At 46.7% G+C, this 21,072-nt stretch overlaps 1 protein-coding gene across 16 annotated transcripts in view; it reads left to right on the top strand.

Moving 5' to 3' along the window:
* The first annotated feature begins 458 nt into the window (after positions 1 to 458).
* Rgs6 (regulator of G protein signaling 6) overlaps positions 459 to 21,072 on the top strand; it is a 509,370-nt gene continuing 488,756 nt past the window's right edge. For 6 of the 16 annotated variants that reach the window (XM_021653740.2, XM_021653749.2, XM_060387809.1 and 3 more), the window contains exon 1: positions 971 to 1,109. The gene's annotated coding sequence lies outside the window, so the exon portion shown is untranslated. Of the gene's footprint in view, positions 481 to 839; positions 946 to 970; positions 1,110 to 1,247; positions 1,320 to 1,353; positions 1,491 to 1,691; positions 1,907 to 21,072 lie in introns of those variants that run through there. The other 10 variants (XM_060387807.1, XM_060387811.1, XM_060387805.1 and 7 more) reach the window with 7 other exon arrangements.

Here is a 21,072-nt window from a genome sequence, read left to right on the forward strand (position 1 = left end):
ACATCTGGCAACCCAACCTCCTAAGCCATGAAACGTCACACATTTCAGGACTTGCGTCTCGAAGCTGTCCATTCAAGGTGTCGGAGTATCAGCTTTTCTCCTCTCGCCCAAGGGTATTTCGCATAACTTTCCCTCGGCTTCTCCATCGTAGTGTTTCAAGATAGTTATCCACCACAAAGCGCTCCCAACGCGGCATGTGGTGTAAACGAGCCCAGAGGCTCCGTTTGATTTAGAGGGCGCCAGCCCCAGGCCACGTAGGGATTCAAAAGCTACCGGAATCCCGAGCACCTCGGCGCCGCTAAAGTTTCCCTACTCCGGTCTCGTCGCCTGGCAGCGACAGGAGGAACCTCGGCTTGCTCAGAGACAGTCCCTCGGTTTTCTCGGCAGCTGCTGGTGGCCGGGAATCTGCAGCTTTCTTTTCCTCCTTTTCCCGGGCTGCACAGAGCCTGGTCCGCACGGTGGGGCGGCGCTGGGGGACAGGTGAGGCCGGCGGCGGCGCCCCAGGGACGCTCTCGGGCCAGCCAGGGTCCCGCTGGCAGCCGCGCGCGGCTCTGGCCAGGTGCGGGCGCGCAGGTGCGCGGCGCGGGGGCTGCAGCTGCTCTGGGTCCCCGACAGCGGGCGCTGCCGAGCCCAGCGCCCGGGCCGCGCGACTCTCCGGGCAGCTCCTCGGCGATCGGCCCCGCCGGGTGGCCAAGAGCTCCGCCCGGGGGCGCCCCGGGGTCCCTGTTGCTGCGCGCGCCGAGGGCGGTGGGGGGCGGATCCGGCCCGGGCCGGCGAGGGGCGAGGGAAACACCCCCGAGAGCCCCCCGCGCGCCCTGGCACCATGCGACCCGCCGCGCCTCCTCCCGGGCCCCGGGCTGCACAGTCTGCTCGCTGAGCCCCCTGCGGTCGCCGCCGCGGAGAGTGGTACCGAGGAGGAGGAGAAGGAGGAGGAGGCGACACCGGGGAAAGCAGCGCCTGGACGGATTCGGCTTCCACCCCCCAACCCCCCCAACCCCGAGCTGGCGGCTCCCGGGTTCCCTAGCCTTATCATGCGCCGGGCGCCAGCCGGGCTTTAGGAGAAACTGAGACGCCAAGGAGCCAGTGGAGGCGATTCTTGGGTTGCTAAGGTAATTGTAGTTAGACAAAACGGGACAAGAAGAGAACCCGGGAAAAGACAGGGAAACCGCACCCGCGCCCCGATCTGTGCGTGTGGCTCGCGTTCCTCGGGGGGCGGGTGGGTGGGGTAGGGGGGAGCGGGGCGGGCGCTGGTCCATTTCGGATGCTTGACAGGTGCGGGTGTGTGCGTGCAGTTTGGGGACCGCGCCGGGCGAGCTTACGTAAGTGACTCGGCGAGCTGGCGTGCGGGACTTGTGTGGGATGGGTGCAGGTCTGCGTGGAGATCGCCTTCCCGGCTTCGGGGTGGGACGCGCTGGGCGCCCGGGCCTGAAGGGCGCGCGGAGCCCCGGCGGCTTTCCGTTCTTCCCGGGCATCCGGTCCCCAGAGCGCAGGTGGGGAAGTCTACCTCCGGCAACTTTTCCTGTCCAGGAGCTCCAGGCTGGTGGGCTGGAAGGGCGAGGCTTGTTGGTGAGGTGGCGGAGGCAGGGGCGGGCCGTGAGGTCTGCGGCTTTGGGAAATCGCCTTCACGGACTCGTAGGTAGCCTTGGAGCAGCCGGCCAGGCCGCTTCAAAAGTGAGGCGAGGAAAAGTGACCCAGAAATTTCAAATTTGTTCAGAGGAAAGCTGCGGGTTTTCATTTTTTTTTTTTTTAATTTGACAAAGTGGGAGTTTTTTTTTTTTTTTTTTTTTTCTCTCATTGTGACAAGTGGCATTTCAAGACTGCAAATAAATTGAAGATGTTTTGAATCTCCTTGGGTTTGGACTTAATTCTGTGAGCAGTAGTGCCTGTTTAGGAGCTGGACCTGTAGGTAAGTTCTGATCGATCCCTACCTTTAGCAGCCCCGAAGTAAAACTTCAAAGACAACCAGGAGGAGGGAAAGCCAGTCATTAGAGCCTTTTCTCCCCGGGGAGGATGGGAGAGTGTGTGCCGGGCTGGTGTCCCTCAGAATGTCACAGAATGGGTTGCAAGTCTGACCGTTACTGTCAAGGTTAGCGCGATGTAAACAAGTCTCTTACGGGACGGTTTGCACAAGTAGGTAGGTGGGTGATTGTGTGGAGTTGGCCCGGGTTGCGGCAAAGTTTCTGTGACTCCTGTGTTCTTCATCCTTGCTCTTCACATACTAACTTTGCATGAGATGGGACTTAACCCCGTCCAAGAAGGACTGAGGGAGACCGGACAGTTCCCACACACACCTTAGGAAGCCAGAGCCTGCCTGCACCAGGAGAGCCAAAAGGGTACACTGCTGGTGTCCTCTGTTAGTGTAAATCCTGTAGATACCGAGGTTATTGGGCGCCGGAAGCTCTAGAAAGACCTCTTCTACCAACTCCTTTCCCGAAAGCAGCCGTAGAGTTTAGAAATGTCAGCTGTTGGGAGGTATTTTGGTGAAGGGGATAGCTCTTGGTGATTCTCTTTCCATTGGCTCTTAACTTCCCATTCCCCTCACAAGATTCCAGTTAACGTTCACCGAGCTTATTCTGCTGAGAGACTTTCAGTAAAACGAGTGTACGCTTTTCTCTGAAGCAATCAATTTGTCACATCAAGTGTGACAGGAGGAGGATGCCGTGTCTGCAATGTTTCTTTAAAGGACACATTTGTTTATGATTTATGAAAGCAGATATCCAACATTAATGTTTTTATGAGCAAACATTACTTGTGGAAAAGAAAAGGGGGATGCAGTGGGCAATGGAATCTGCCAGTAATTTTTAAAAATCGTACCGTCCCCTGGGGATGGAAGTGTGTGTAAAGCCTGGATCATTCTGGTCCCTGTGTCTCTGGTTTTCTCCTGTATGTTTTTTTATTCCCTGAACTCCTGCACATTTCAGGGGTTAAAAATGGAGATAAGAGGGAGAAGCTGTTTGCCCCATAATTTTTTTTTTTCAAAAGGGAGGCTCTCAGAGGGCTCAGTCCTAGGATTAGCTTCTCCTCTAGCTTCACAGCTTGTCTTAATTCTTATTTCTTTGAACTTCGGAGTGCATTTAACCTCCTCACTTGTTTTCAGGGCAGCTGGGAGAATATATTTAATGAATTTCATCTTCGTTGTAACATATGGTGCCATATAAATAATTACTATAATACTGTCCTGTCATATAGAAAATAACAGAAATGCAAAATAAACCTTCATGCAGAATGACATGGATAGGAAATGGCCAAAAACGGGTTTTACTTTCTCCTCTTGGTTAGAGAAGTAACCTTTACCTATTGGAAACAATTGGGGGGGGGGAGGAGAAAGACCACGATGCCCACAGTTGTTGGGTTTTTTTTTTTTTCAAACTACATTCCTCCAGATGTTAAGCTTGTTAGGTCTTTGTGAAGCTCTCCCCCTACCCCCAGATTTTCAAATCTTATAAAAAAAGAACATATTTTGCCGAAGGCTTGGCAAATAACTGCTAATATCCTGGGTGATTTCAATGGCTCAGGTTTTAATTTTCATTCATGGTCCTTCTTTGTAAGTGTGCAGTCTCTACCCTTTGGAAGCCAGTGTTCAAGCTTAGATGAGCTGGGATGGGTCACCCCTTCAGATTTAGGTAGCAAAGCAGCAGAAGGAACGTTGGCCGTTCAGGTGGGAGGTCTGATTTGTGGCTGTAGTTTGTCTGCCAACTCTTCCGGAAGAGCAGGGGACACTCTCGGATTGAGCTCAGTGAGCTGTGTGTTGCTTTGACGTTTGATGAGGATGATCTTTGTTTGAGGAGGGATTATTCAAACAGACGCGGGGCTCACCCCCTCCCCCAGAGCTTTTGATTCACTCCACCTGGAGTTAGCCTGTGAATTTATATTTTCAGCAAATCTCAGACTCCGCTGACCACATGAGACCAAAACGACTTTATAGTCGAAGTCTCTCTTGTCTCCAGGAACCAAGTTTCCTGGTACCTGCAGGCCACTTCGCTTCCAGCAAGTGTGCAGGGAATGCCAGCTGAACCAAGACTAGTGTTGTCTATTGGAGGGAAACTTTCCAAACTAGTTAAGATAGAAAAGAAACACCCAGAACTTGGGACGGTGGAGTTGGCAGTTAGAGTAATTATTAGTCATGTAACCCAGTTCTTCAAACAGCAGGGAGTGGAAGACTGCTTACACACAGGCCATTAAATTGAGCAGTAACCTTAATGACTTACATTAAATAACTAGGAACACAGGCCCGAGACATTGTAAACCATGAACCAAATGCCCCCGAGCTGCATTCTAGAATCCTGTTAGGAGGCAATTCATTTACTGCCCCACGGCAGTTTTCCCTCCGTATCTATAGGTTCCTCATCTGCCTCTTCAACCAACTGCTGATCAAAATTACTCAGAGAGAGAAAAAAAATGTGTCTGTGCTGAGCACATAAGAACCCTGCCCCCATTCCTTAGGCCTGTGATGGCTGGTTTTAATTGTCAACCCAACACAACCTGGAATCGCCCTTAAAGAGTCTCGATGTGGGGTTATTTAGGTCAGGTTGGTCTATGAGCGTGTCTGTAGAGGATGGTCTTAGTCGCTTTCATTGATCTGGGGGATCCAGTCTGGAAGTGACGGGCACCGTTCCCTGGTTCTGGGCACCCAGCTTTATCGGAGTAGGAGAAACTAGCCAAGTATTAAGCATGTGTGTGTTCATTTTCTCTGCTCTTGATTATGGCTGGGATGGGCGCAGCTGCCTCAAGCTCTTGCCTCATGACTTCCCCACAGGGATGAGCCGGAAACTGTGAGCTGAAACAGACCCCTTCTCCTATAAGTTTTTTCTTTTTGTTTTTGTCCAGGTGTTTTATCATAGCAGCAGAAATGAAACTAGAACATTCCCTAACCTATATGCCTTAGCTACTATTTGCATAAAATTTGCATTGTACTAATTACTGTAATTAACCTAGAGATGCCTTAATGAATGCAAAGGAGTGCTTGAAGATTAAACATAAGGGACTGTATCTGCGAGGGGTCCTGGAATCCAGTCCCAGTGGATCCTGAAAGAAGACTTTTCCAAAAAGGGAAGCGGAAGTTTCCTGATAATGACATAAGCCCTGAAAGCAACAAAGAAAGCAGGCGATGACTCCCTGCTTTCCTTACCCCTCGAAAGTGAGAGCTGTGCTCTTCAGCGATACACGAGCATCTGTGAGACCGATGTCCATTTTGTGAGGGGGTAAACGGAGGCTGAAATCAGTGAACTTATAGCCAAAGCTAGTAAGTAGTAGCATCAGAAGTCAGACCCGGGCCTTCCTGGTCCTGAAGGGAGGTGCTCCCTCCTTGCCTCTGCTGGGCCCTAGCGGCTGGTGGTGATGGGCTCCAGCCATCAAGGGATTCCAGCGACTGCCAGAGCTCACCCAGAAGCTCTGTTCATCCGTCTATAGTTATGTACTGAAGAGAAAGCCCCCTCCAGCCGTGTGCATGTTAGATGCACAGGTGTAGAGAGCACTCATCACTTACCTGTTGGAAACATCTTTAATTTCCGGGCTGTGGAGGGGCTTGCCACACAATCGGACGACTAAGTTCCAGTCCCTAGCACTCCCATGAAAGCCTGGTACAGTGGCCTGTGCCTGCGATCCCAGCTCTGGCGAGGTGGAGCCAGGGAACCCTGGGGTTGCTGGACAGCCTGTCGAGGCAATCTGGTGAGCTCCAGGTTCAGTGAGAGAGCCGTCTTAAAAAGAAAGAAAGACAAAGGTGGCGGGCTGGCGAGATGGCCCAGCAGGTGAAGGAAGGCACTGCCAACCTTGATTCCCTGGTTCACCGCCTGGGACACACAAGGTGAATGCTGAGAATTGACTCCTCAAAATAATTCTCTGACCTCCACACATGCAGTGCGGCACACGCGCCTCTCCCCCACACACAGAGTAGATAAAGCTGGAATTAAAAATCAGATCGCGAGTGATAGAGGAAAGACATCTGACACCAACTTCAGAGTGACAAGAGGGAAGAACCTGGTAAGGGCTTCTGCCTCCCCATGGGCACACAAAATGCCCACACCTGTACACACACACACACACACATATTTATATACACACAAACATACCACACATACACATACCACACACACACAAACATACATCTCACACACAAATATACACACACAAACATACACCACACACACACACACGCACAACATACACCATACACACATATACAAACATATACCACATCCAAACATACACCACACACACTCATACAAACACACACACACAAACATACACCATACATACATACCACACACACACACACACACACACACACACACCACACACACAGATACCACACACGCCACACGCACACTCACACAAATATACATCATACACACACAAAACAAATGCCAAACACACACACACACACACACACACACATATATACAAATAAAAGTTTAAAAATCATAAATATCTGACTGGGCAAATGAGTTGGTCTTTTAACTGTAGTTATGAAGAACTAGTTGTGTGGACGTCTTGACTTTTCCAGATAGTCCGGAAAAGCCATCAAAGGTTTAGGTTGAGCCATGAAAGAATTCTCTTACTCTCTAGTGTTTATTTCCCTCAGAGGCTGCATGCTTGCTAAAGGGGACTCATTCATTCGCACAACCTGCTGAGGTGAGGTTTCCTCAAGGAATGTGAAGTAGTCTTGGAATTCCCTGGAAGTTCCCAAGCCACCGGTGTTGCCTTCACAGTGACCAGGCTAGCCCAGTGCCCAGACAGAGGACCACTGATATTTGCTCTGGCAGCAGTAGGAGAGGTATCTATCTCACAGCCTTTGATTTGTAGTTGTGAACTTCAATTTTTTTTCTTTAAATCTATAAAGTGCAGCAACTCTCCCCCCTGAGTGGGCGAGACTGGCGGCACAGCATTGTGTATAGACTCGTGTGAGAGGTTTGAGAAGATGGATCCGTCACACAGGGGTGTTTTTCTGGTTGGCTTTTTGTCAGCTTGACACGGCGGCTAGAATTGTCTGGGAAGAGGAACCTCGGTTTAGACAATGCTGCTGCCAGTTTGCCTGTAGGCTGTTGGGAATTTTCTCGGTTAATGAGTGACATGGGAGGGTCCAGCACTCTGAGGTCTGTACCTAGCCCTGGGCTGGTGGTCCTGGGTTCTAGAAGAAAGCAGGCTGAGCAGGCCATGAGAAGCAAAGCAGTAAGAGTGCCCCTCCATGGCCTCTGCATCAGCTCCTGCCTCCCAACTCCTGCCCTGCTTGAGTTCCTGCCCTGACTTCTTTTGAGGGGGAAGTTAAAGAGGAAATAAACCCTTTCCTCCCTCAGCTGCATCTCGGTGACATTTGTATGATGTGCGTCTCCCTCCGCTAGGATATTCATTCCAGGAGAGCAGGGACTCCTTTATTCCCTGGTAGAACTTCAGCCTCTGCTGCGGATTCTGGTTCACAGTAATTAAGAACGATGTGTGGAGCGAACAAAGGAGAAAGCACTAGGAAACACGGGAGGCTGAAGCATGTAATAGGGCTAGCTAAGTCAGGTGAATGGGGGAACCAGTGGGGTATCCTTCCACAAAAGTAACCTCGATTGTCATTTTCTTTAAACACGCTCGCTTTAGAATAAGCGTATGCAAGGCTTTCCCTCCCAGAAAGAAACACATTTAAATCTATTATTTTCTACTTTTTTTTCTACGACTGTCGGGGCACCTTTTTAAAACAGAGACATGGTGCTGGATAGCGTGTCTTTCCCTCCCATTTCTTCTTTTTCCTTTGAGATTTGTAGAGCCAAGCCTGTGGCCCTCCTGCACACTGTGCCAAGGTCACAGTGTGCGGCCATAACGCCAGGCGACACTTCCTTCTGTTTCCCTCCTGACATCAAAGCAGCCATCCACGTGGGATGATGAATGGCGGCTGGTGCTGGCCTTCCGGGTTGGGTTGGGAGGTGTTAGCGACAGATGAGGTCTGCTTTAGCTGGAAGGGTGTGAGATGCACAGAAAAGCCCCGTGCTTGTATTTTTAGTCATCAGTTCCAATGAGAAGAATTAGTGTGTTCGCTTATAATCCAGAGCAAGACTTGTTTGAGTTTGGTTGTGTTTTAAGCATTTGCGACCTGTCTAGAAAAATGAGAACTTGAGACAAAACAAAACAAAACCCAATTCAGTGCACACTTGCCCTAAACTGCTAGGGAAGGGTGGATGTGTTTAGATTCCAAACCAAGCAGGAGGCACCCTTATTTTTCTGGCCCTATATCCTAATGCAAAGGCTGATTCAGCAGCTGGTCAGAATAGAAAGAATGCTTTCATGAGAAATGGCCACATCAATATATCTCGGATTTTTCTTTGGGGAGGAAGACAGTTGCATTTTTCAGTGTGGCAGGTAACTTAGGGCTCGGCTGCCAGCTTCTGGGTATGGGGCAGCAGGCAAGACAGACAATATTAACCAATCTGCATTCTTTGCACGGGCAGGCCAGGGCTGGGAAGAGGACTGAAGTGGGAGGAGGGCAGGCCTGACAGGCAGAGTGCTCCTGAAATAGCCTGTGGTGATCAGGAGTTCCTCACTGGACTGCCGTGGGAGTTCCTTATCCCATGTCACAGTGGCTCTTTCCGCTTCTTGTCCTCCCTGCGCCTGTCACTCAGGGAGTCCCACAGCCAATGACCCTTTTCTCGATGCTTAATAATGCTTACACAGAGAAAAAAGAAAGAAGGCAGTCAGGAGATCATATAAAAATGGGGTGCAGAGAGAGTCCATTCGAAGGAGGGTATTCATTGAAGAGGCTGAGTGGAGCTTGAGACTGAGGTGCCTCCAGTAGAGCCAGAACACAGGGGTTACAAGGACCACAGGCATTTTAGTGTGGATGAAAAGACAGTGACAAAGAACAAGGTATGTTTGAGTATGCAATGCTGTCTTCCCCCCCACAGGTTCTTAAATACATCTGGCATTAATGAACCTTATAGTTCAGAGAAAGGCTGGAGAAATCTGCATTGTAGGCAAAACAACAACGAGTATATATTTGTTTCCTGAGAGGAAAATGAGAAAATGAAAGATGAAAAGTGACAGTTTCCTCAGTTTCTATTGGCAGTGGAGGTGTGCCATGGGCCCTCTCACTACTACTGGGCTCTTTTGGAGGATCTCGTACAGTGCTTACAAAAGATTTTGCCTCATGGCAGTCAGCACAGAAACCCCAAGCTCCATTCAAAAGCAACGGACTGAGAGTGGGTTGGCCACAGATGCCCTGGACTCCCCAAGGCTCAAGGGACACATAGCTAAGTGTTTAGGTGGGCTTTATTTAACTTCCTTGATATGGCTGACAAGGAGGTCCTTGGACATCTCACTCCAGTGTGTAGGATATTTAGAGCTGCACTAACGCATATACTGAGTTCCGAGTCCCCAGTTTTCCCCTCTTGGCTTCCTTTAGCTTTCAAAAGCTGCTCTGCAAAACCCACTTTCCTTGCTCACCATTGGCAGTATAGCCCCTCACCCCCATCCTGCTTTAAAGTATTAGTTTCTAAGTCCCTCTTGCTAAAGTGTTCTAATATTCCTTAATAGACGTGATCAGTGGACTAGCAAATATGTATTTGAAGGTAGGCCAGCTCAAGTCGAACATGGCTTCTTGGGAATTCTTGGCTGGGAGTCTCCTGTGGTTGGGATTGGCTCTGTTGTTGGATATATGAAGATGAATTGTGGTCAATAGGGTCAGGACTGCAGGTTGGGCATTGGTTTTCAGAGGTACTTGAATGCCAACAATATATGCATAGGTGGAGATAGATGATGATGATGATGGTGATGATGATGGTGGTGATGGTGATTTAGTGCTCTCTTGGATGCAGAGACTGTCTCTTCCCTCCCACCCAAGTATACCCCAACTGAATTCAGGTGAAAACCAAACGTCTCAGGAAAAAAAAAACAAAAAACATTCAATACGTCTGGCGGAATATTTGAGGAATTAGGCCTGGCTGGATCCAGGAACATAGACAGGTTACTAGCAGTTTTACCTGAAGACGATCAGCAATGGCCCTGTCCTCTGATTGAACCAAGAACAGCCACCTCCTAGGGAAGTGTCCTTAGCTCGGCCCCAGGGAACGGCTTTGGTCCCTGCTGTCTAGGTTGGCACGCTCTGGCCAGAACGGGCCACACCTGCACCGTCTTGCAGGGGAAGCAAGTCTCACAGGAGAGTAGAGTAGGCAAACAGAGACAGGCTGGAAGGCTTCGGGTAGCATTTACCGGACAGAAAGTTATTAAGAACACACGAGGGGATTTCAGCCATTGTAGGGGGTCTGAGATTTTTTTTTTTCATAGAAGTTGAAAAACTTTCCAGCTCTTGGAAGGTATCCCAAAGCACTCCTTTAACTGTCAGTCTCAGTTCCGATTCTGGTTCCCTCATCTAGTGATGGCCCCTTCTTGTCAGTGGTGCACAGACACAGATGTGGGTACCGGTCACAGTGCTGGGCACAGCCTCTGGCTCCTTGGCCACCCTGCCAGTGCAACTTGGCTACGCAGACACAAACAGCTCATGGGCCATCCCAGGATACAGGGAGGCTCTATTCTTGCCTCAGGCCTGCGTGTACCCATTATCTTCTTTCTAGAACAACATAAAGCCCATTGAGGTATAAAATGTGTTTGCAGAACAGCACACAAACTCACTGACTCACTGAAACAGTGAACGCACGTTGTGTTCTTTCTCTTGGACCAAGAAATGAATGTTACCTTTCCTTTCAAACAAAACGAAACAACAACAACCCGAGTTGTGTGTTCTGTCAGTAGCTATGCAGTTATTCCCCCAGTGATAGCCACGAAGCTAGTCCTTAGCACCATAACTGTACCGTTTGGGTGTGTATGCAGCCATTTTCCTCCTGACCTCTTCTGCACACGAGTGCATCTGGCAGATTCCTCCATGCCGTCAGGCATGGTCAGGAGCTTACTCACGTGTGTTGAGTGCCTCGTATTCATATCCCTGCTGTTGATGGACATTTTGAACTTCAGGGCACTGTGGACAGCGTGACTACAGGTTTGTTTGTTGGTTTTTAATGTGTTCATTGTGGTGACCTCTGAGGGCTGGGTGGCTAACCTTCAGAATGTGTTTGCGCTCAGTTTTCTTAAGAGGTCACATCAACTCACACACCCGACATCCCGAACAATGAGTGTTTCTGTTTCTCTTCACAAGACCCGGGATCCTCAAACTTGGCGTTTTGATGTTCTTACGTCTGTTTGGCGGACTCTCATTCCTGGTTTTGCTTCTCATTTCTCTGGTGACCAACATGCATTGATTTTATGAATTAATTTTAATTAATTAAAATATTTTTGTATCCTTTTCTCTGGGAGGTACTTGTGTTTGAACTCAGACATTGTAAAGGAGCGGCAAAGGGTGTGGAGGCAAAAGCTCTGTCATTTCTTGCTGTCTTCATTTCTGACCTGGGCCCAGCAGAAGGACTTTCTGCAAGGTAGGATAGCTGGAAGAAGGGTCATTCTGTCATCAGCAAGGTGGTGACCCAGAAACACATGACCAACAAGCCCATTGAGGCAAATACTCTACCACAGAACTATCTCCAGCCCTGTAGATACATATTTTGGGGGGTCATTTTAAATAGCTTTCATAATAAGTAGTCAGTTCTCAACTTCATTGACTGAACATTTTAAGAGAGTAACAGAAATAATAGGCTGCAAGTCTTCATTCTCATTACAGTTCTAGGTACCACACAGGGAGGGGATGGGGGCCAAGGTACCACACAGGGAGGGGATGGGAGCCATTTTGTATTCCTTTCCCCATGCAGCTTTGTTGAGTGAGGTATCAATGACCATATCTGGATCCTGAATCTCCTTCAGGCAAATATCCAGTCCCCTTTGGGCAGCTTAAGGGTGCTACCTTTCTTCTCCCTGGGTGTGCCTGTTGGTGGGGTATATCCGAGTCACCACTGTTGATGGTGGAAGGACCTCCCCACCCCTGCCTTCTTTCCATTCTTCTTTGCTAGATTTCTTTGACATGACCCAAGTGAGAAAGGAAGAGCTGGAGAGATGGGGGACAGTTCCCTTTGTGTTTTTTTTTTTTTTTTTTTAAACCCATTCAGCCTGTTTCCTATGGGTCTAGGAACTTATCTTTCTTAGGAAGCTGTAGGATCCTTTTTTTCTTTTCTTTTCTTTTTCACTTTTGCTTTCTGTGGTGCTGGAGACTGAGCTCAGGGCCTGCCTACGAGGCAAGTGGACCACACTGAACTACAATCCCAGCCCCGGTAGTTTTGTTTTAACAACAAATTCCTAATAGGAAGACTTTCTTCTGTGTTATGTATTTAAAACCTCTTTTCCTGTCTCCGAGGGCCATCTCTCACTTACTTTTGATGAATAGGTGATCTTTCTTTGAATATAATTCAATTTATTATTCTCATTTTTTTTCCTGGTTGTTTTTGGTGCCTGGCTAAGACATTTTTTACCTCTAGGGTCTCAAAGATACCCTGTTTTAATTTATGAAAGCCTGATGGTTTGGGTTCTACGTTGATGTAAAAACAAAACAAAAACAAAAACAAAAAAACCACCTGGTTTGATTTACTTTTTGCCTATGAGAAAGACTTTCACATTGATTTGGTTTTTTATATGAACACTTAATTAACTCAGCACCCTTGTTGAAAAACTTCCTCCACTATTCTGTTATGTCACCTTTGCCATCAAAATAGGTGACCAGGTACATGTGGCATTGTCTGGGCTCTCCGGTCTATTCCATTTTGTATTTGTCCAACTTACTGAGCTGCCATGCTGGCTTAGTCACCCGAGCTGAGTAATAAGCCCCCACGTCCAATCGCATACGCTCCTCAGCTTTGTTTCGCAAGCAGCCTGTTTGTAGGCACCTATGCTCCTTTATATCCTTTAGAGCCACTGTTTGGTGAGATTTTCCTCAACATAGGCTGGGTCTCTGTCCCAAATCGGGAGTGAATTAACATCAGTGTTGACTATAGCAGTTCATTAATGTGGGGGTAAGGCCTCTCCCTTCACGCCACGTTTAGCTAGCACTTTCATTTCCCTTAGCGCTTTTGGAGCCCTCAGTGTGGCAAAGGTATTACAAAGCACGTAGTCTCAGTGTTTGAGGTTGCTTGATTTTATTTATAATTGATGCCTCTAAAATTATATTTCCTGATCACTTGTTGCTAATATACAAAAATAAAATTGGCTTTTGTTTACAGATCTGGTAGATAGTGACTTTGCTAAATTTACTTAATGTGTGTGTGTGTGTGTGTGTGTGTGTGTGTGTGTGATGCATGTGTAGGGGAGCACATGTGTGTGGGGACATGTGTTAATGTGCACATATGTGGAGGACAGAAGTTGGTGTTGGATGTCTTCTTCGGTCACGCTCAGCTTTATTTACTCTGAGTCAGGCTTTCTCTGAACCCCAAGCTCCCTCCTTCAGACATCCAGCCAGCCAGCTGCTCTAGGAAAGCCGTCTCTGTGCTCCTCGAGCTCTGGGATCGTAGGTGTGCTGCCATGTGCAGCCAGCATTTGGTATGTAGGTTTGGGAAGCCAAACAAACTCTGGTCCTCACTGAGCCATCTTGCCTACTCCATAAACTCACTTTCTTTTCCCTTCCCCCTAATTCTTCCAAGGCCCATCCCCTCCCTGCTTCCAACTTCATGTCTTCATTTTTGAAACCCAATTTCTGCTGCCCCTATACTCATGGATGTTGGGTACCAGGGCTTACTTCCATAAAGAAAATGGACTCTTACTCCCCAGAACTCATCATCTCAGTTCGCGGTTGGAGTTCATGAGTCCTGTCCACTTCTGTGCTCGTGTGTTGATTGTTTTGGTGTTGTAAAGGCAGCCACAGCTGCCGTGTGTTCATGATAACATAGGTCCATCATTCCCAGGAGACACTGCTCCACTCTGGTCCTCCCTGACCTCTTACAATCTTTCCAACTCTGTCTTCTGTGATGGTTCCTGAACCGTGTGTGTGTGTGTGTGTGTGTGTGATAGATGTCCCATTTGGATTGATTATCTCACAGACACTTACTCTCTGCACTTGATCAGTTATGAGTTTATGTGTTAGTCACCAGCCACTGCAAAAATCCTTCTCTGATGTCATCTGAGAGATAAACCTATCTATACAGAAATAAGTATTTAGGAGGAAGTTTGATACTATATGTTAGCCAAATGATATCAGTAGGTTCCTGGGGCATATAGGCTCCTGTCAGATTTATAGGACCAGGCGTATGTTTCATCCTGTGGAAGGGACATTAAATCCAAGCAGAAAGCAATTGGTTATCTCCATAACATTTGTGTCACTATTGCACCTATGGGTGAATCTTGCCACACCGGTGTTATTCTAGCTTACAGATTCATAGCTGTGTAGGACTGTTGGTTTTTTCCCCCTGCAGTGGTCAGCATGGCACCTTTTGGTATTATGAAAGCTAGTGAGCAGGAGGAATCTTACTGGTCACTACCAGCTAGAGCTCTCCATGTCTGGTGAGGAAAGTGTGTAATGTCTTCAGCATTAGGGTCTTACCATCAAGTTACGGTGGGCAACCCCGAGCAGTGGCAATAGTCTCTATTATTCTGGGAGTTTGCAGGATCAGTGACTCAAGGGGAGGTGTTTCACACTCGGCAATGGGGAAGAATGTTTACGTGGGGGTTGGGGTTAAGTGACCCTAAGACTGTTTGAAAAGGGCATATGGAAACCTATTTTATAGGCTTAGATTCATATAAGAGCTTATTTGGAGTTAAACTACACAAAGGATACTGTTCCTCTAAGGGGCCACGACTGACAGATTCACTTAATTCAAATTCTGGAGTGTCCTGTGTTGTAGCTGTTCATGTACACAACTCCATCACTGGTGAAACAATTTTCTACTTTTCCTGTCCAATTCCTTTTTATCTCTTTAGCTTGCCTCCTGTGTTTCCCAAGGCCTTCGGTATAATAGTCAATAGAACTAGTTTCTTATTTTCAGTGTTGGTGTCGGTAGTATGGTGCTTTCTAGTGTTTGGCAAATGTCCCTTATCGGGGTCAGTGTGTTCTCTCGCACGCGGTCTTAGCTAAGGATCCTTTAGAGAAGAGATGATGGATTTGAGTGCCTTCAAGCAGTAGTTAGATGAGGTGTCAGTCCTGCACACTGCTTTTCTTTTGGATCTTGGTCACATGTGTGTGCATTGCCTTGGGGAAGCTTCCTCCGTGCCTTATCCAGCTCCTAGTGTTTTTTTGAGGGTTGGTCTGTTATGAGATAGATCTTCAGTGGAGGAAGTGGTACATTCTAATTGTGCTATTTCTGTCATTCTTCTGCATGGTATGAGGGAAACTGCGCAACAGCCCTCCGGGAACATAGTCAGTTGTTATTTTCTGTCACTTCTATTGCTTCTGGCTGGAGAGCTTATGGATGGATCTTTTTTTTTGTGTTGAGTTTTTGCTGCCTGAAGAAGACGAAAAGCCTATTGCTGCTCTAAATGTAAGCACTGTGGAGTCAGAGGAGAGGCAGATTATATTTTATACCTGAAGACCTAATTTTTTTTAGCTCTGTGTATATGTGTGTTTGTATGTGTGTTTGTGCGCATGAGTCCAGTGCCTGAAGAGGTCAGAAGAAGCTGTTGAATTCTGGGGAGCTGGAGTTATAGGTCAGCACCTCCTGACGTGGGTGCTGGGGACTGAACCTGGGTCCTCTGGAAGACCAGCAAGTGCTCTTAACTGCTGAGCCATTTCTCCAGCCCCGTGCATGACATTTAAATTCTTTTTTGGAAGGCATGAACATACTGATTTAACTTTTTCCCCCTGACATGACAAACTTAAAAACATTTTTATTTTATAGTTTGTGTGTAGGTATGTGCACATGCGCACACATGCTCATGCATGAGCCTTTGCACACATGGTGCATGTGTGGAGGTCAGAAGCCAACCTGAGGGAGTCATTTCTTGGCTTTCATCATAAGCATCTGGGATTTGAACTCATATTGCCAGGCTTGGTAGTGAGTGCCCTTACTTGCTTAGCCATCCCCTCCCCCCACGCCCCAGCTTCTTTCACTTAGGGCTTTATGTAGCCCAGGCTGGCCTTAAACTCTCTAAGTAGCTCAGGATAGGTCTGAACTTCTGATCCTCCTGCCTCTACCTCCAAAGTGCTGAGATTACAGCATGTGTCACCACAGCTGGTTTATACTTGTTCTTACAAAAATAAAAGCAATGACATGGTCCCAAGGACTAAAGCTACATATGATATATAATATCATATATATTCATATATAGATATATATAAATATATACATATATGAATGCTTTTTTTTCTTGGGTCCCCTGGGAACATACCATCTTTTTTTATCTCTTAGTTATCTCCTTCTTCTGAATAAAAATTGGCAAGGCATCTCTGTCACTCCCTTTTCTTCTATAGCCATCACACCCTCTTTCATGTGAAGTGAGAAAAACAAATGAAATGTTACTTCTGCCATCCCTGCAGACAGCAATGTTCTTACTCACGTCCCACACTTAGGAACTGTAAGAGAAACATTCGAGGCCTCGGAATCCCGGGTCTCATGTTGTCTCTGTCATTAACCAGGTGACATTAGCATACAACTTCTCCAAACCTTAGTGCCGTTTACTGAAAAATAAAATCCTTAGTCTTGCTTCTCCAAAAGGGACGTTGTTCTATGAGAAGGTCTGTGGACTGCGGGCTGTTGTGGTTATTCCACTCTGCCCGTGTAGATAAGCCATCACAAATCATAAGCAATCAAACGAGCATTTATTTATAATTTTTATATATAGTTACACATTCAAATTTCATGTAATTTTCATGGGCCGTAAACTAGCCGTCTTTCAACACTTTCAGCCATTTTAAAAGATAGAACCACGCTTTGCATGCAGAACACAGGAAATCAAGCAGCAGGCCCATTAGCTGTTAGCTCTGGTTTACTGACCTTTGAACTCGTTGGAGGTCAAGGGTTGGGCATTAAAATGCCAGTCTTTAAACTTTCTGATGAATAGCATTCAGAAGGGTCCATTTGTTTCTTGTAGATTATTTAAGAATAAGAAAAATTAAATCTTTTATTTATTTGTTTGTTTATTTATTTGTTTTAGATAGGCATTCTCTAAGTTGCCCAGGCTGGTTTTGAACTCACAGTCCCTGTGTTAGCCTCCTCAGTGCTGGGACCACAGGCATATACCACTAATGTAGCTGAAGGTGTTTCCCTGTCTTTGCTTCTTCTCTGACTTTCTCCTTTGGCAGGGCAAGGTTTCTGGCTCACACTTTCTCTTTTCCTGAGTGACTAATTTTACTATCTCTGGTTTGGCAGGCCCACTTGGTGATTAATTTTTCTGATTTTGCTTACTTGAAAATTTTCTTATTTTTCTCGACTTTTTGAGAGACAATTTTGCTAGATGTAGAATTCTTAGTGGGATTTTTTTCCCCCTGTCAGTGTTCAAGAACTCTACTCCAATTGCCTGAGCTCTGAACTGCTTTCTTTTTGAGAATGGGCATTTATCCTGATGGGCTTGGGGTTTGTTGTTTGATGTTGGCTTTCAAAAGTTCTGTCACTGTGTCTCCTACTCCTGTTCCTGTCTTCTGCATTCCAACTCAATCTGTACATAATGATGATGTCCATAGATCCAGACTGTTCTATATTAAACTTCTTTTCTCTCATGTTTTCAGTCTGAGGGTTTTCAAGCTCATGGAATCTTTTTTTTTTTTTTTTTTTGTGACTATTTTGCTCATACTGAGATATTCGTCACTGTTGAGATGTTTTAGACTTTAGGTGTTCAGTATTTCCTTTGCAAAGGAAGTATTTTCTTTTCTTTTTTAATATATTAACTACAGTTTATTCATTTTATATCCAAGCTGTAGCCCCCACCCTCATTCTCTCCACTTCCCACCCACCCTCCCTCCCTCATCTCCCCCTTGCCCCTCTCCAAGTCCACTGATAGGGGACGTCCTCCTCCCCTTCCATCTGACCCTAGCTTATTAGGTCTCATCAGGACTGACTGCAATGTCCTCCTCTGTGGCCTAGTAAGGCTGCTCCTCCCTCGGGTGTGTGTGTGTGTGTGTGTGTGTGTATGTGTGTGTCAAAGAGCTAGCCATAGAGTTCATGTCAGAGACAGTCCCTGTTCCCCTTGCTAGGGTACCCACTTGGATACTGAGATGCCATGGGCTACATCTGAGCAGGGGTTCTAGGTAATATCCATGAATAGTCCTTGGTTGGAGTATCAGTGTCAGAAAAGACCCCTGTGTCCAGATTTTTTGATTCTGATGGCTGGAGAGGTGGCTCAGTGGTTGAGAGCACTGTCTGCTCTTCCAGAGGACCAGGATTCAAGTCCTAGCACCCACATGGCAGCTCACAACTGTCTGTAATGACAATTCCAAGGAATCGGACACCATCACACTAATGCACATAAAATTAAATAAATTAAAAAAAAATCTGTTCATTACCACGAGGGTTCCATTTTGGGCTGAAAGGATGGCTCAGCCATTAAAGGCTAGCCTCACAACCATATAGATAGGAGTATTTTCTTTTCTTTTTTCTTCCCCCTTTACTTCTTTTTCCTCCCTCTGAGTTTCTGCTCCTCCGCTTCTAGTATCATTTACTTTTTCCAAGGTTATATTTCTTGGGGTTGGAGAGATGGCCTAGCAGTTAAGAGCGCTTGCTGCTCTTCAGAGGACCCAACTTTGGTTCCTAACACCCATACCAAGTGACTAATAACTGCCTGTAGCACCAGCTCTAGGGAACTAATACCCTCTTTGGCCTCTGAAGGCATTCACATACAACATACAAGTGTACAATACACACACACACACACACACACACACACACATACACACGCACACAGACACAGAGACACAGATACAGATGCACAGTCAGGCATACAGACATACACACACACACAGACAAACATAGACATACACAGACACAGAGATGAGAGATAGACACGCACACAGAGACAGAAACAAACACACACATACAGAGACAGAAACAGACAAACATATAGACAGAAACAGACACACACAGATATCGAGATAAGAGAGAGACACAGACAGGCAGACCAACAGACAGACAGACCAACAGACAGACAAAGACACACAGACACACAGGGACAGACAGGGAGAGACAGACTCAGGCGTACACATATTCACACATACAAACACACACACACACACACGCACAGAGGACAAGGAGGAGAGAGACAAGAGACAGAAAATTAATAAAATAAATCTTTAAAATCATAGTTATTTAAATTCCCTGTCAGATGATGACACCATAGTTCCCACATTTGTGTCATACAGAGCCTGATTCTGATAGGTGTGTTCTTCGACTATCAGAAGAATAGTGTGTGTGTGTGAGTGTGCATGTAAACATGTTCATGTGTGCATATGTGTATGTGTATGCAAACGGAGGCTGGATATCAACGTCAGGTGTCTTTCTCTATTGCTCTACCTTGTTTTGAGACGTGGACCCTCACTGAACGCAGAGCCCACCAATTCGGCTGGCCTGGTTGACCAGTCAGCCCTAGCAATCTTCCTGTCTCTAGCTCCCCAGTTGTGAGATTGCAGGTATACACCTCTTGTGTTGGCTTTTGTTATGTGTTAGGGATCAAGCCCTGGTCTTTAGGCTTGTGCAGCAAACACATTACCCATGAAGCCATCTCCCCAGGCCTCACTTTGCTTTTTGCCATACTTTGTAGTTCTGTTGCTGAAAGCTTACACCCAATTCCCTGGGTAACAGGAACTGAGGGAAGTGGGTCTTTTGTATGAGGTCTCGTGAAAGTTGGGCTCCCAGTCACTGTCAATGCCAGAGGCTTTGAATTTGTCTTTGTGTTTGTCTCTTTATTTGACTTTATGCTTCCCAAAATCTCTGTCTAGGGAATCCTGTCTTTGAGGCCTTTAGCTGTAAGAGCCTTTTTCACCTCAGTACTGTTGTTGTCGTGGTAGGAATCGTGAGGGAATTTCATAAAATGCTTTAGTCTTTTCCCTTGGTAAATGCAGTGACACTTTCCACACGAGGAAAGATAGTGAACATGGTGGCTCATGTGAGGATGTCTGAAGACAGAAATTTGCCCTCTGCTGGCTTCTGTTACTTCAGTGGGTTTTGGAATGAGCCATCAATTGAGACCACGTGTTCAGTCATGTGAGGATGTCTGAAGACAGAAATTTGCCCTCTGCTGGCTTCTGTTACTTCAGTGGGTTTTGGAATGAGCCATCAATTGAGACCACGTGTTCAGCTAGGTGAGAAGCATAGGTGACAGCCAATAGGACAGGTAAAACCAAACTTGACAGGAGATGAGTCAGGGTTGGTGGGCATGTTGACCGCTCAACTGAAGTGTGTGGCTTGAATTTAACATACAGCTAGTCAGGCTGGCTGTGAGTCTTCTTTCCCATACTACAGCATTCATTTACTTGGATGTGAACTAGGAGTTGCTGGAGGGTTGAGTTTATCAGCGACAGAGCTTTACCAGGACCATGATAGAGGAAGAAGGGTGTGAGGGAGATGGAGGGAATTTGCAAGGCAGTGTTTATAGCAATGTGGCCATTGAGAGAAAAAAAGTACAGGTGAAGTGAGACTAGCTTTAGATAGTCGAACTGTTGGAGAAGACTGCAGCGAACACAGAGTTCGTGCGTTGGAGAGAGGGATGATGGGGAGGGGTATTTGTGTTGGGATTTGAGGTGGGATCGCCTTGGGTAACGACAAGGTCCTTGTAAGATGGTGGCTGAAGAGGAGATGATTTTAGTTGAGGAAATAAAGTCGCCAGAGAAACAAACTTTCCCATTAGGTCAAAGTTACAGTGACTGAGGAGGTGGGAGGACATCATGGCTGTATCATCATCCTACTTCTAAAGAGAGGTTTGGGGAAGAACTAGTGGAGATGGCAGGTGTGTGGTGGGCGTCTGGAACTGTGGTAAAGGTAAGCCTGGTACCCTGGCTTCCTTCACCAGAACTGAATGCAGGGGTCCACTTCTCCATCCTTGTTTAGTTTTTAGGAGCTTTGTTTGTCATGGAAAATGCAAAAGCAAACAAAGACAAAGTCATTTTCTTCATTAGCTAGACTATATCGTATAAGGTAATTACTTGATACTGTTGGGCAGCTGTACATTGTAGAGAAGATCATGTTTATTTCTATGTCTTGAGGTAGTATTGGTAATGGAGATGTCAACTTCCCCTACAAACTCAGAAGTAGG

This window comes from Meriones unguiculatus, chromosome 7 (assembly GCF_030254825.1).
Source record: "Meriones unguiculatus strain TT.TT164.6M chromosome 7, Bangor_MerUng_6.1, whole genome shotgun sequence".
Taxonomy (NCBI): Eukaryota; Metazoa; Chordata; class Mammalia; order Rodentia; family Muridae; genus Meriones; species Meriones unguiculatus.